This window comes from Triticum dicoccoides, chromosome 3A (genome assembly GCF_002162155.2).
Source record: "Triticum dicoccoides isolate Atlit2015 ecotype Zavitan chromosome 3A, WEW_v2.0, whole genome shotgun sequence".
NCBI lineage: Eukaryota > Viridiplantae > Streptophyta > Magnoliopsida > Poales > Poaceae > Triticum > Triticum dicoccoides.
The window spans coordinates 375,461,317-375,470,308 of record NC_041384.1 but is presented as its reverse complement, the minus strand read 5'-3'; positions in this window follow the sequence as shown (position 1 = coordinate 375,470,308).

Here is an 8,992-nt window from a genome sequence, read left to right as displayed (position 1 = left end):
TCATTCGCGCTCCTTTCTGGGGATGTGCGTGGCGTATATCATGTTCACCATTTTGACTTGGGGGGGATTTCTTTTGTCCCCCGGTGTTCGGCTGCCGGGGCTCTTCATCCTCGTCCTCACTTTGTGATCCCTTTTCTTTGTTTTCGACATTCAACTTGCCAGCCCGCTTGAAGAATCAACAATCCCTGTTGGTATGATTGGCTTGCTTATCCGGGGTGCCGTGAATTTGGCACGGACCGTCGAGTATGTGGTCCAGGCTGGAAGGTCCTTCGTTGTTTCTCTTGTAGGGTTTCTTCCGTTGGCCGGACTTAGCGCCACTGAATCCGGCGTTGATTGTGGTGTCCTCGGTGTTGTCGTCGTGGCTTCGGCGTTTGTGTCTATTGCGCCGAAGCTTGCCAGTGCTGATCTTGGCCTCGGTGGGGCCTGCCTCGCTGGCTGTATTTTTGCTACGAGCCAGCCAGCTGTCCTCGCCTGTGCAGAAGCAGGTCATGAGTGCTGTAAGGGCTGCCACTGACTTCGGCTTTTCTTGTCCAAGGTGGCGTGCTAGCCATTCGTCACGGATGTTATGCTTGAAGGCTGCTAGGGCCTTGACGTGCGGACAGTCAACGATCTGGTTCTTTTTCTTTAGGAACCTAGTCCAGAATTTTCTGGCTCATTCTCCGGGTTGTTGAACTATGTGGCTTAGGTCATCGACATCTGGTGGCCGGATATAAGTTCCTTGGAAGTTGTCGAGGAAAGCCTCTTCCAAGTCCTCCCAGCTGCCGATGGAGTTCTCGAGCAGGCTATTTAACCAGTGCCGAGCTGGTCCTTTGAGCTTTAATGGGAGGGATTTGATGGTGTGGAGGTCGTATCCTCGGGCCATGTGGATGTGGAGAATGAAATCCTTGATCCATACTGCAGGATCGATTGTGCCGTCATATGATTCGATATTGACGGGCTTGAACCCCTCGGGGAATTCATGATCCAGTACTTCATCTGTGAAGCAGAGCGGGTGTGCGACGCCTCTATACTGGGCCACATTGTGGCGGAGCTCTGAAGGAGTCCGTCTGCGGCATTCGGCCCGAGCGTGGTTAGGTTTGTCACGTCCGAATAGGTAGCCGTCGTCGTGCCTCGAGGCATGTCCTCGTGATCCGTAGATCGATCTTGTGTATCCTGCTCTACTATCCAGGGTCTGTCGGCGGTCGTACATATGACTCCGGACTCTTCCATCCTTATTTTGACGGGGTGGTCGGGCGGTCTGCTGTTCGGACTGAGTTGCCGCTTTATCCCGACCGTGGGGTGGCCGTTCCGCCACCCTGTACCGACCACGTGGTGGTCGATCCGCATTACGCGAGGGAGATATGTGCTCTGGCGCCTCCTCCTCGAATTGTGGTAGCAGTCTACGTTTCGGGTAGCTCTTGGCTGGGCGGTTGAGGCCGTATTCCTCGGCTGTCAGGATATCAGTCCATCTGTCGATGAGCAGGACTTGTTCAGCTTGAAGCAGCTGTTGTTTCTTTTTCAGGATCCTTGCAATGGCTATGAGCTAAGGCTTAAAGTGCTCCCGCTCGAGAGGATCCTCAGGCACGATGAAGTCTTTGTTGCGAAGGCTTGTCTCCTCCTCGCAGGGTGGACGGTAACTGTCATCCTCTGAGTCATCTTCTATGGCATGTTCGTCAGGGTTGTCTTGACTGCTGTCGTGTTCCTGTTCGGATGTAGCCCCGGCAGGGTTTTCATTGTTTTCGGCATTGCCCGGAGTACTATTTTTTCCGTGCCAGTGTTGTCGTCCTTTGAGCGGCGGGGCTTGGGGCGGCATTTGGGCTGCCGGTGCTTGGACTGTGTCTCGGAGGTTTTATTCACATCTTGCTCCTCTTTGTCGTCGCCAGATCCTTTAGGTGTATCAACCATGTACACGTCGTACGAAGAGGTAGCCGTCCAACGTCCAGTGAATGGCTGGTCTTGGCCTTGCTCCTTGTCGGCATCGTCGTCCATACCGTCGATGACTTTGGAGCAATAGTCAAGCACGTCGGTTAGGTCATCGACGGTGGCTATGAAGTGGGTGGCGGGTGCGAAGCAAGATTCCTCATCATCCGTCTCTAGCTCGAACCGGACGTAGTTCGGCTGTGAGTCCTTCTCCAAGGACAAATTCTTTAAAGATTTTAGCACGTCACCCAAAGGCGAGTGCTAGAAAACGTCAGCGGCACTGATCTTGAAGATCGATAACCGATCCAACTCGGTGTCCGCGGGCGTACACAGTACGGAACTTATAGCCAGAGAAGAGTCTGATGTTCCATTAAAGAGAATGTTGCATGGCGTCAAGTCCATGTGTGGCTCCAACACCGTGGACTCTGAGGCCTCGGATGGCTCGATCTGCTTCGGCCCTAAGGTCGTTGCAGCTGCAGGAACCATCTCCTGGGTGTGATCTGATGACAGATTTAAGTCACGTTCATCGGGATGAGGGGAAGCGATCGCCGCGGGTTAAAATCCCTTGAAGATCAAGTCTCCACGGATATTCGCGACGTAGTTCAAGCTTCCGAATCCGACCTGATGGCCAAGGGCGTAGCTGTCGATCTGCTCCAGATGGCCAAGCGAGTTGGCCCGCAGTACGAAGCTGCCGAATACGAAGATCTGTCCGGGGGGAAGTTCCTCCTTGGACAACGTCATTATTGATGATTGAAGGGGCCATTGAACCTTTTGTCGACGACACAGTGGAACTCTCAATGAAAGCACCAATGTCGGTGTCAAAACCGGTGGATCTCGGGTAGGGGGTCCCGAACTGTGCCTCTAGGATCGATGGTAACAGGAGACGAGGGACACGATGTTTACCTAGGTTCGGGCCCTCTCTATGGAGGTAAAACCCTACGTCCTTCTTGATTGATATTGATGAATATGAGTGTTACAAGAGTTGATCTACGACGAGATCATAATGGCTAAAACCCTAGAAGTCTAGCCTATGTGGGTATGGTAATGAGTATATGTATATCCTTTCCGGACTATCCCTTTGGGTTTATATAGACACCGAGGGGATCTAGGGTTTACATGGAGTCGGTTACATAAGAAGGAATTTTCGGTCGCCAAGCTTGCCTTCCACGCCAAGTAGAGTCCAATCCAGACAAGGTGCAGTATTCGGCCTTCATGTCTTCACAGCCCATCACTCCGGCCCATGGATTAAAGGCCGGATGCCTGAGGATCCCTTAGTCCAGGACTCCCTCACCTAGTCCCGACGATGGCCTTCTATCCTCCAAACTCTGTCGATGCGGCTCTTGACGGGCTCGATACGCTCCTCGAGTGGAGCAAGGTCCACGCCCTCCAGCAAGCTATCCAGCGAAGTTTCGAATTCGAGGTCAGGGTTCCAGTACGCCATCTTGGTGAGGACCTTGGTCATGGAACCCCGGCAACGCCTCCGGGCCTCATCAGCCAGAGAGGCCGCCCTGTTGGAGCGGAACCATTTCAGGGCCCTGAGAACACCTTCAAAGAACAGAGTCAACCTGGCATTAGGACTCACGTTTGGCTCCGGGATGTACCTCATGTTTGGCATCCCCATGGTAGCCAGCTGCGTGGTGATCCTGCTGGCAACATCGGCGAGGCGGCTGATCCAGAGCTTCTCGCCCGCCATGAAATCCGCGTGGCTGACAGCGTCATTCTTCCGCAGCTGGCTCTCCTCCTCCAGATTCTTGGTCAGGGTCTCCTCCCGGGCCCTAACCTCCAAGAGCGTCGCCTCAAGACCCTCCAGCTTCAGCTTCGGGTCCTTGATGGACTCGTTGGCCGTGGAGAGTAGCTCAACCTTGTCGAGGACTGCGACCTGCGCATCAGCCAAGGCGCCCTTTGCCGCGTCCCTCTCCCCCATCAGATCCTGGATCTGCTTCTTCAGCCTGTCCCGCTCCACCTCCAGCTCGTTCACCTTGCCAGCATGGACCTGGGCCTGAGCATTGAGGGCCTCCTCGTGCCTCTACTCCAGTTCCTAGGTCCGCTGCACAACAAGCTCCTTGACCTCCTCGTCCTTGCCACAGAGTGTCACGACGAGCTTCTCCTCGCGAGTGGCAAGGTCCTCCTCCTGGGAGTTCAGCTCGGCCTGGTGCTAACGCCGAGCAGCCTCCTCCTTGGCGGCCTGTTGACTCGCCGCCTCCTGGGCCTTCTCTATATCGGCTTGCTTCATGACAAGCTCCAGCTTGCGCTGGGCTAGCTGATCCTAGGCGGTTTTCAGTTCCTCACAGGCCTGAAGGAACCAAGCCTGTGTCTCGGCGATGCGCCCCTCGAGGTCCGCATCCGCCTTGTCCACCGCTGCCATCCTAGACTTGGCCTTGTACAGGCGGGTGCGGTGAAGCGCCTGAAGCTTGTGGAAGTTAGTGCTCATGCTCTGGAGGATCCGCTCTTCCTGGGAACCACCACCACCGACGCTCGGTTCATCAACGACCTCGAGCCCGACGGCGGCAAGCACCTCATCGTCGAAAACCTCCCCCTCGGCGGGCTCCCTGGTGCTCGCCGTCCATGGGAGGTGGACGAACAGGTCGTCGCTCACCTTCAAATACTTGCCTGAGCCAGAGGTGGCGGAGGACGAAGGATGGTCGTCGACCACCTCCTCCTCAGCAGTAGCCTTGCTGGCTTCCCCAGCAGGCCCCTTGTCGGCCTCCTTGGCAGCGGCCTCGCCGGCCTTCCCGACAGGCCCCTCGGCGGCGTCCTAAGCAACATCCTTGGCAGCCTCCTCAGCGGAGATCTCGTCGGCCTCGGCCACGGCATCCCTGGCGACCTCCTCAATGACAGTGTCCACGTCCTCCCAGTCCGTCGAGGAAGGATCTGGACACCGAGAAGGGGAATGAGGCAAAGTCAAGATCAAAATTCGAAAGAAGAAAAATGGGCGGGAACAAGAGGCGAACAACTCACCAGTGCCAAGCTGGGACAAAGTGCCCCCTCCCCACCAACATCTGGTGCCGGGACGGAGCTGCCGGTGCCCGGGTTCGCCTCCTCCTCCTCCGTGCGCATGGGCTCGGTGCTTGGCGCCCTTGCTCGGGACGCCCTTCGGGGCGGCGTGGTTGATGGGGGCGGCGTGTTGGGGGTGGCCCTTAGTGGCTCCTCCTACAGCCGTCCTCGTCCTACAACCATAGCAAGGCCAGCACCAAGAAATCGTGTCCCAGCACACGTCGATGGGAAGCGAGTGATGAACGCATGCCGGGGGCTGCGCCGGGGGCTGCTATCCGGGCTGCTCTCCACCACCAGCGGCGTACTCGAGGTGCCCACTGGGGGCTGGCTGCCCATCAAGGCCCTGGCCCTCTTCGCCACCCTCTGAGCCAGCGTCTCCATATCCCTGCGAAGATGAAGACAAGTCAAGAAAAGCGGCATGGTCTGAGGGGACGGAGATGATGAAAGACTAGATACTTACTCATTCTCCGCCTCCTATTCTGCTGCCTTCCTCTTCCTCCTCGGGCTAAGGGACCTGAGGTCGAAGATGACCTCTGTGTTGTCGTCTACGGGAGGAGGGGAAGCGGGTGGAGTCCGAGGACACTTGGACGAAGAAGAGGCAGCCGCTTTCTTCTTCGCTGCCGTAACCTTCACCGCCTTCCCCGCCGCCACGACCCTCGTCTGGCGCATGGACGCATACTGAGGTTGTTACGGTTGTGCGGCCTTGTCGGGCCGGACCAGCTCGCCAGAGATGTCCCGACGCAGGACATGCCCTCTCCCTGTGGCTGGGGGGGTTGACAGCCTCGACCTCCTCCCTGAATGACTCATCAACCTCATCCTCAATGAGAGGGGCCCCAGTGCCAACGCTGTTGGCCTCCCCAGCGGATTCCGCCCACTGGGCCAACTCCTTCTCCTCCGTGGCCGCCACGACCTCATCCTCCACGCCGCCAGCGCTGCCGGCCTCCTTGGCAAGCGCCGCCTCCGCCGCCCTGGCGGCGATATAGTCCAGCTCCTACGGTGGCGTCCTGGATGAGCAGCGGCTCTTCGTGTACGTACTTCTCCGACATGGTGTCGAAGTACTCCTGCACCTGGTCCGCCTTCAGCTTGACCCATTTCGGGTCAAGGACATGCACATTACAGTCCGGCATCATGGCGATGATGTCGATCTAGCGGGAGTTGTTGCTCAGCGGGACCACCCCCGCCGACAACCTGAACAGGGGCCCCTTGGCGAACTTGCCGGCCTTCGCAAACTTGCCGGTCCTCTCAGCCTTGCCGTCACGGTTCACGTCGAGCTAAAAAAGCCGCTGGCAGAAGTGGGTGTGCCCCATGACCGTGAAGTTGTGGTTCAGGCCGGGGCGGAGCCGAATGATGTCAGCCACATTACTGAAGAGCCAGGCCGGCCTCCCCTTGTTGTGCAGTGGAGCGATGCGGCAGTGTATGAAATCCGCCCCGACCATCTCCAGGGTGAGACCGGCAACGATGAGGCGATGGATTCTGATGGTGGCGACCGTGAGCTTCCCATCCTAGGCGTCGACATCGCCCGAGTCGTCTCTGCGAACCGGAGGCGCCTGGCGAACCTGGCAAAATTCCTGTGGGTCCTCCTCCTCAATACAGCACCCCCGGCTATGCCACTTCTCCCACCTCTCCTTCTGGGCACCCTCTGGATATGTCCCCTTCTCCAGGGTCCTTGGGATCCAGGCAACACAACCGGAAATGGCGCCTCCCCTCTGGATCCGAGGATAGAAGTAGTGGCGGAAAAGCGCCATATTAGGATGCACTCCGGAGAAGCCCTCACAGAGATGGGCAAAAAGGGCCATGAATGCCACGACATTTGGAGTGAAAACTAGAAGGTGGAAGCCATTGGTGTTCATGACATCGTTGAAGAAATCTGAGAAAGGGGGAAGAGGTGTAGCGACCCGACCTCAGACGGTCAAGTCACTGTGCTTAAGTGTCATCCCTGGATCGGTATGCTGACACACACAGTACTCGAGGATTTATAACAGAGGTAAATCACATGTATAAAGTAACGTAAATACTATTACCTCAATCCAAATAGCGGAAGTACCAACAAGGTTGTGGATTCCCATCAACACCAACGGCAAAGTTGAGTGTAGAAATCGTAACCCTAACGTATCACTTACTCGTCGTAAGAATCCTGCAACATGCGACGTTGCAGCCACAAAGGGTCAGTACATTGAATGTACTAGCAAATTCACACCATAGGATAATGATGAATAAAGACTATCACTACATGCATATTTGGCTGGTGGAAAGGCTCTATGGTTATGATGTTTTTGTGAAAAGCCAATTTTTCCCTACATCAATGGAATATATTTTATTTAACAACTAAGTTTGTTAAAAACATTGACAAGGTTCCTCGAACTCAATCCCAAATTAATAATCATAAACCCAACAAATTATTTAAGTAACGTGATGAGATCAATATGATAATCCAAGTACCAGAGACTCAAGATGTCCATAACCGGGGACACGGCTAATCATGATTAAGTTGTACACTCTGCAGAGGTTTGCGCACTTTTCCCCACAAGACTCGATCTCCTCCGTTGGTTTTCTCGCACTACTGGGTGTTTGAGAAACGGATGACCGAGACACAGTCTTTCAGAAACATTAAATCTCTACTCCGGGCAGACCATACCAAACCTACAACCCACTACCTGCTGATCCACCTCTTCAAGAGCTTCACGTAACTTACTCAACTATGCTAGAGCCCATAATAGCTTGTGGCTGCACATGGAAGTTTCTAGCATGAATAATCTTATGATCCCTTTGAGCCTGGGTGGCGGTCCATAGGAAGATCACACGGGTACTCCGGGATTTCCAAAAATACAGGCAACACTGGGTACTCTAGGTGCCTCAATCCACCCAGATGTGTATTTAATTTGCCAGCTTAAGTTGAACCATTAATTAACAATCTCACATCTGTCATGGATTTCACTCACCCAAACCACGTCCACGAGCATAGCATAGCAATATAAGCAATTCGTATAAGTAACTCCCAAGGTTTAAATATAACAGGTCAATAGGTTCTACCTCATCAACTACTTCCCAATACCCACATGTTATCAATCCTGACCATGCAAATGTTTGAGGGTGAAACCAATGCATACAAACTAGGTATGGAAGGGATATGATCAAAGTGTGAACTTGCCTGCAATGTTGATGAAGATGATTCACACTCATAACTCTTGATAGTTCTACTCGTCACACTCCGGTCAATCTATCGTAAGCAAGCAATAGTAACCACACATAAGCAATCACTCAAAAGATCAGAAAGATCGAAGAAGACGATTCAGAAAACTTTAAAACCAAGCAAATAACTCTTGTAACATAAAACAATTTCTAACAGTACCAAAATTATGTGAATTTGGCCTTATCAGAAAGTTTAGGTCAAGAGCTTCGATTTGCAAAAACAATCAACTCAAACGGAGTTACGAAACTCAAGTTATGATCAAACGAAGTTTGAATTCAAATCTGGTCTAATTCAAATTTTAAACTTTCAAAAACATGTTTGGGTTGGATTACTGGATAGATGAGATCATAACGAAGATGTGAGCGTTGGTTTCGTTGGATTTGGACAAACGAGTAAAAAGTTGCGGTCGTTTGAAAACCAGGGGCTAATCTGTACATAAAACTTAGCGAATAGGTCCCTGGCAGAAAACTAAAAATAAAAGAAAAAGACTAATAGTGAACGTTCGTTACCGATCGCTAACGAACAAAAATCGTTTGCTACTGAACCCTAGCTAACGAACGCTCGTAGAATAAGTTAACCTAAGATAATAAACCGGCTAAAAACGAAAAAACAAACCCTAATAGAAAATAAACCGGGACGGTTAGTTATCAGTTCGGGCAGGAAAACCGACGGCGACGGTTTGTCAACAGCGGTGGCTCCGGCAAGGTCGGTGGCGGGGCTGCGCGGCGCGGGCGGTGGTGGATGTGGCACGGGACTGCAGCGGCAGCGAGGCGAGCAGGCGGGGCGCGGCGTGGTGGCGGTGGTGCAGCGGCGGCGAGCGCAAGTGGCGGCGGCGCTCGGCGGCAGTGGAGGATCTGGCCGCGGCGGCGGCAATGCGAGAGCGGGAAGGAGAGAGAGGGGGCGAGGTCG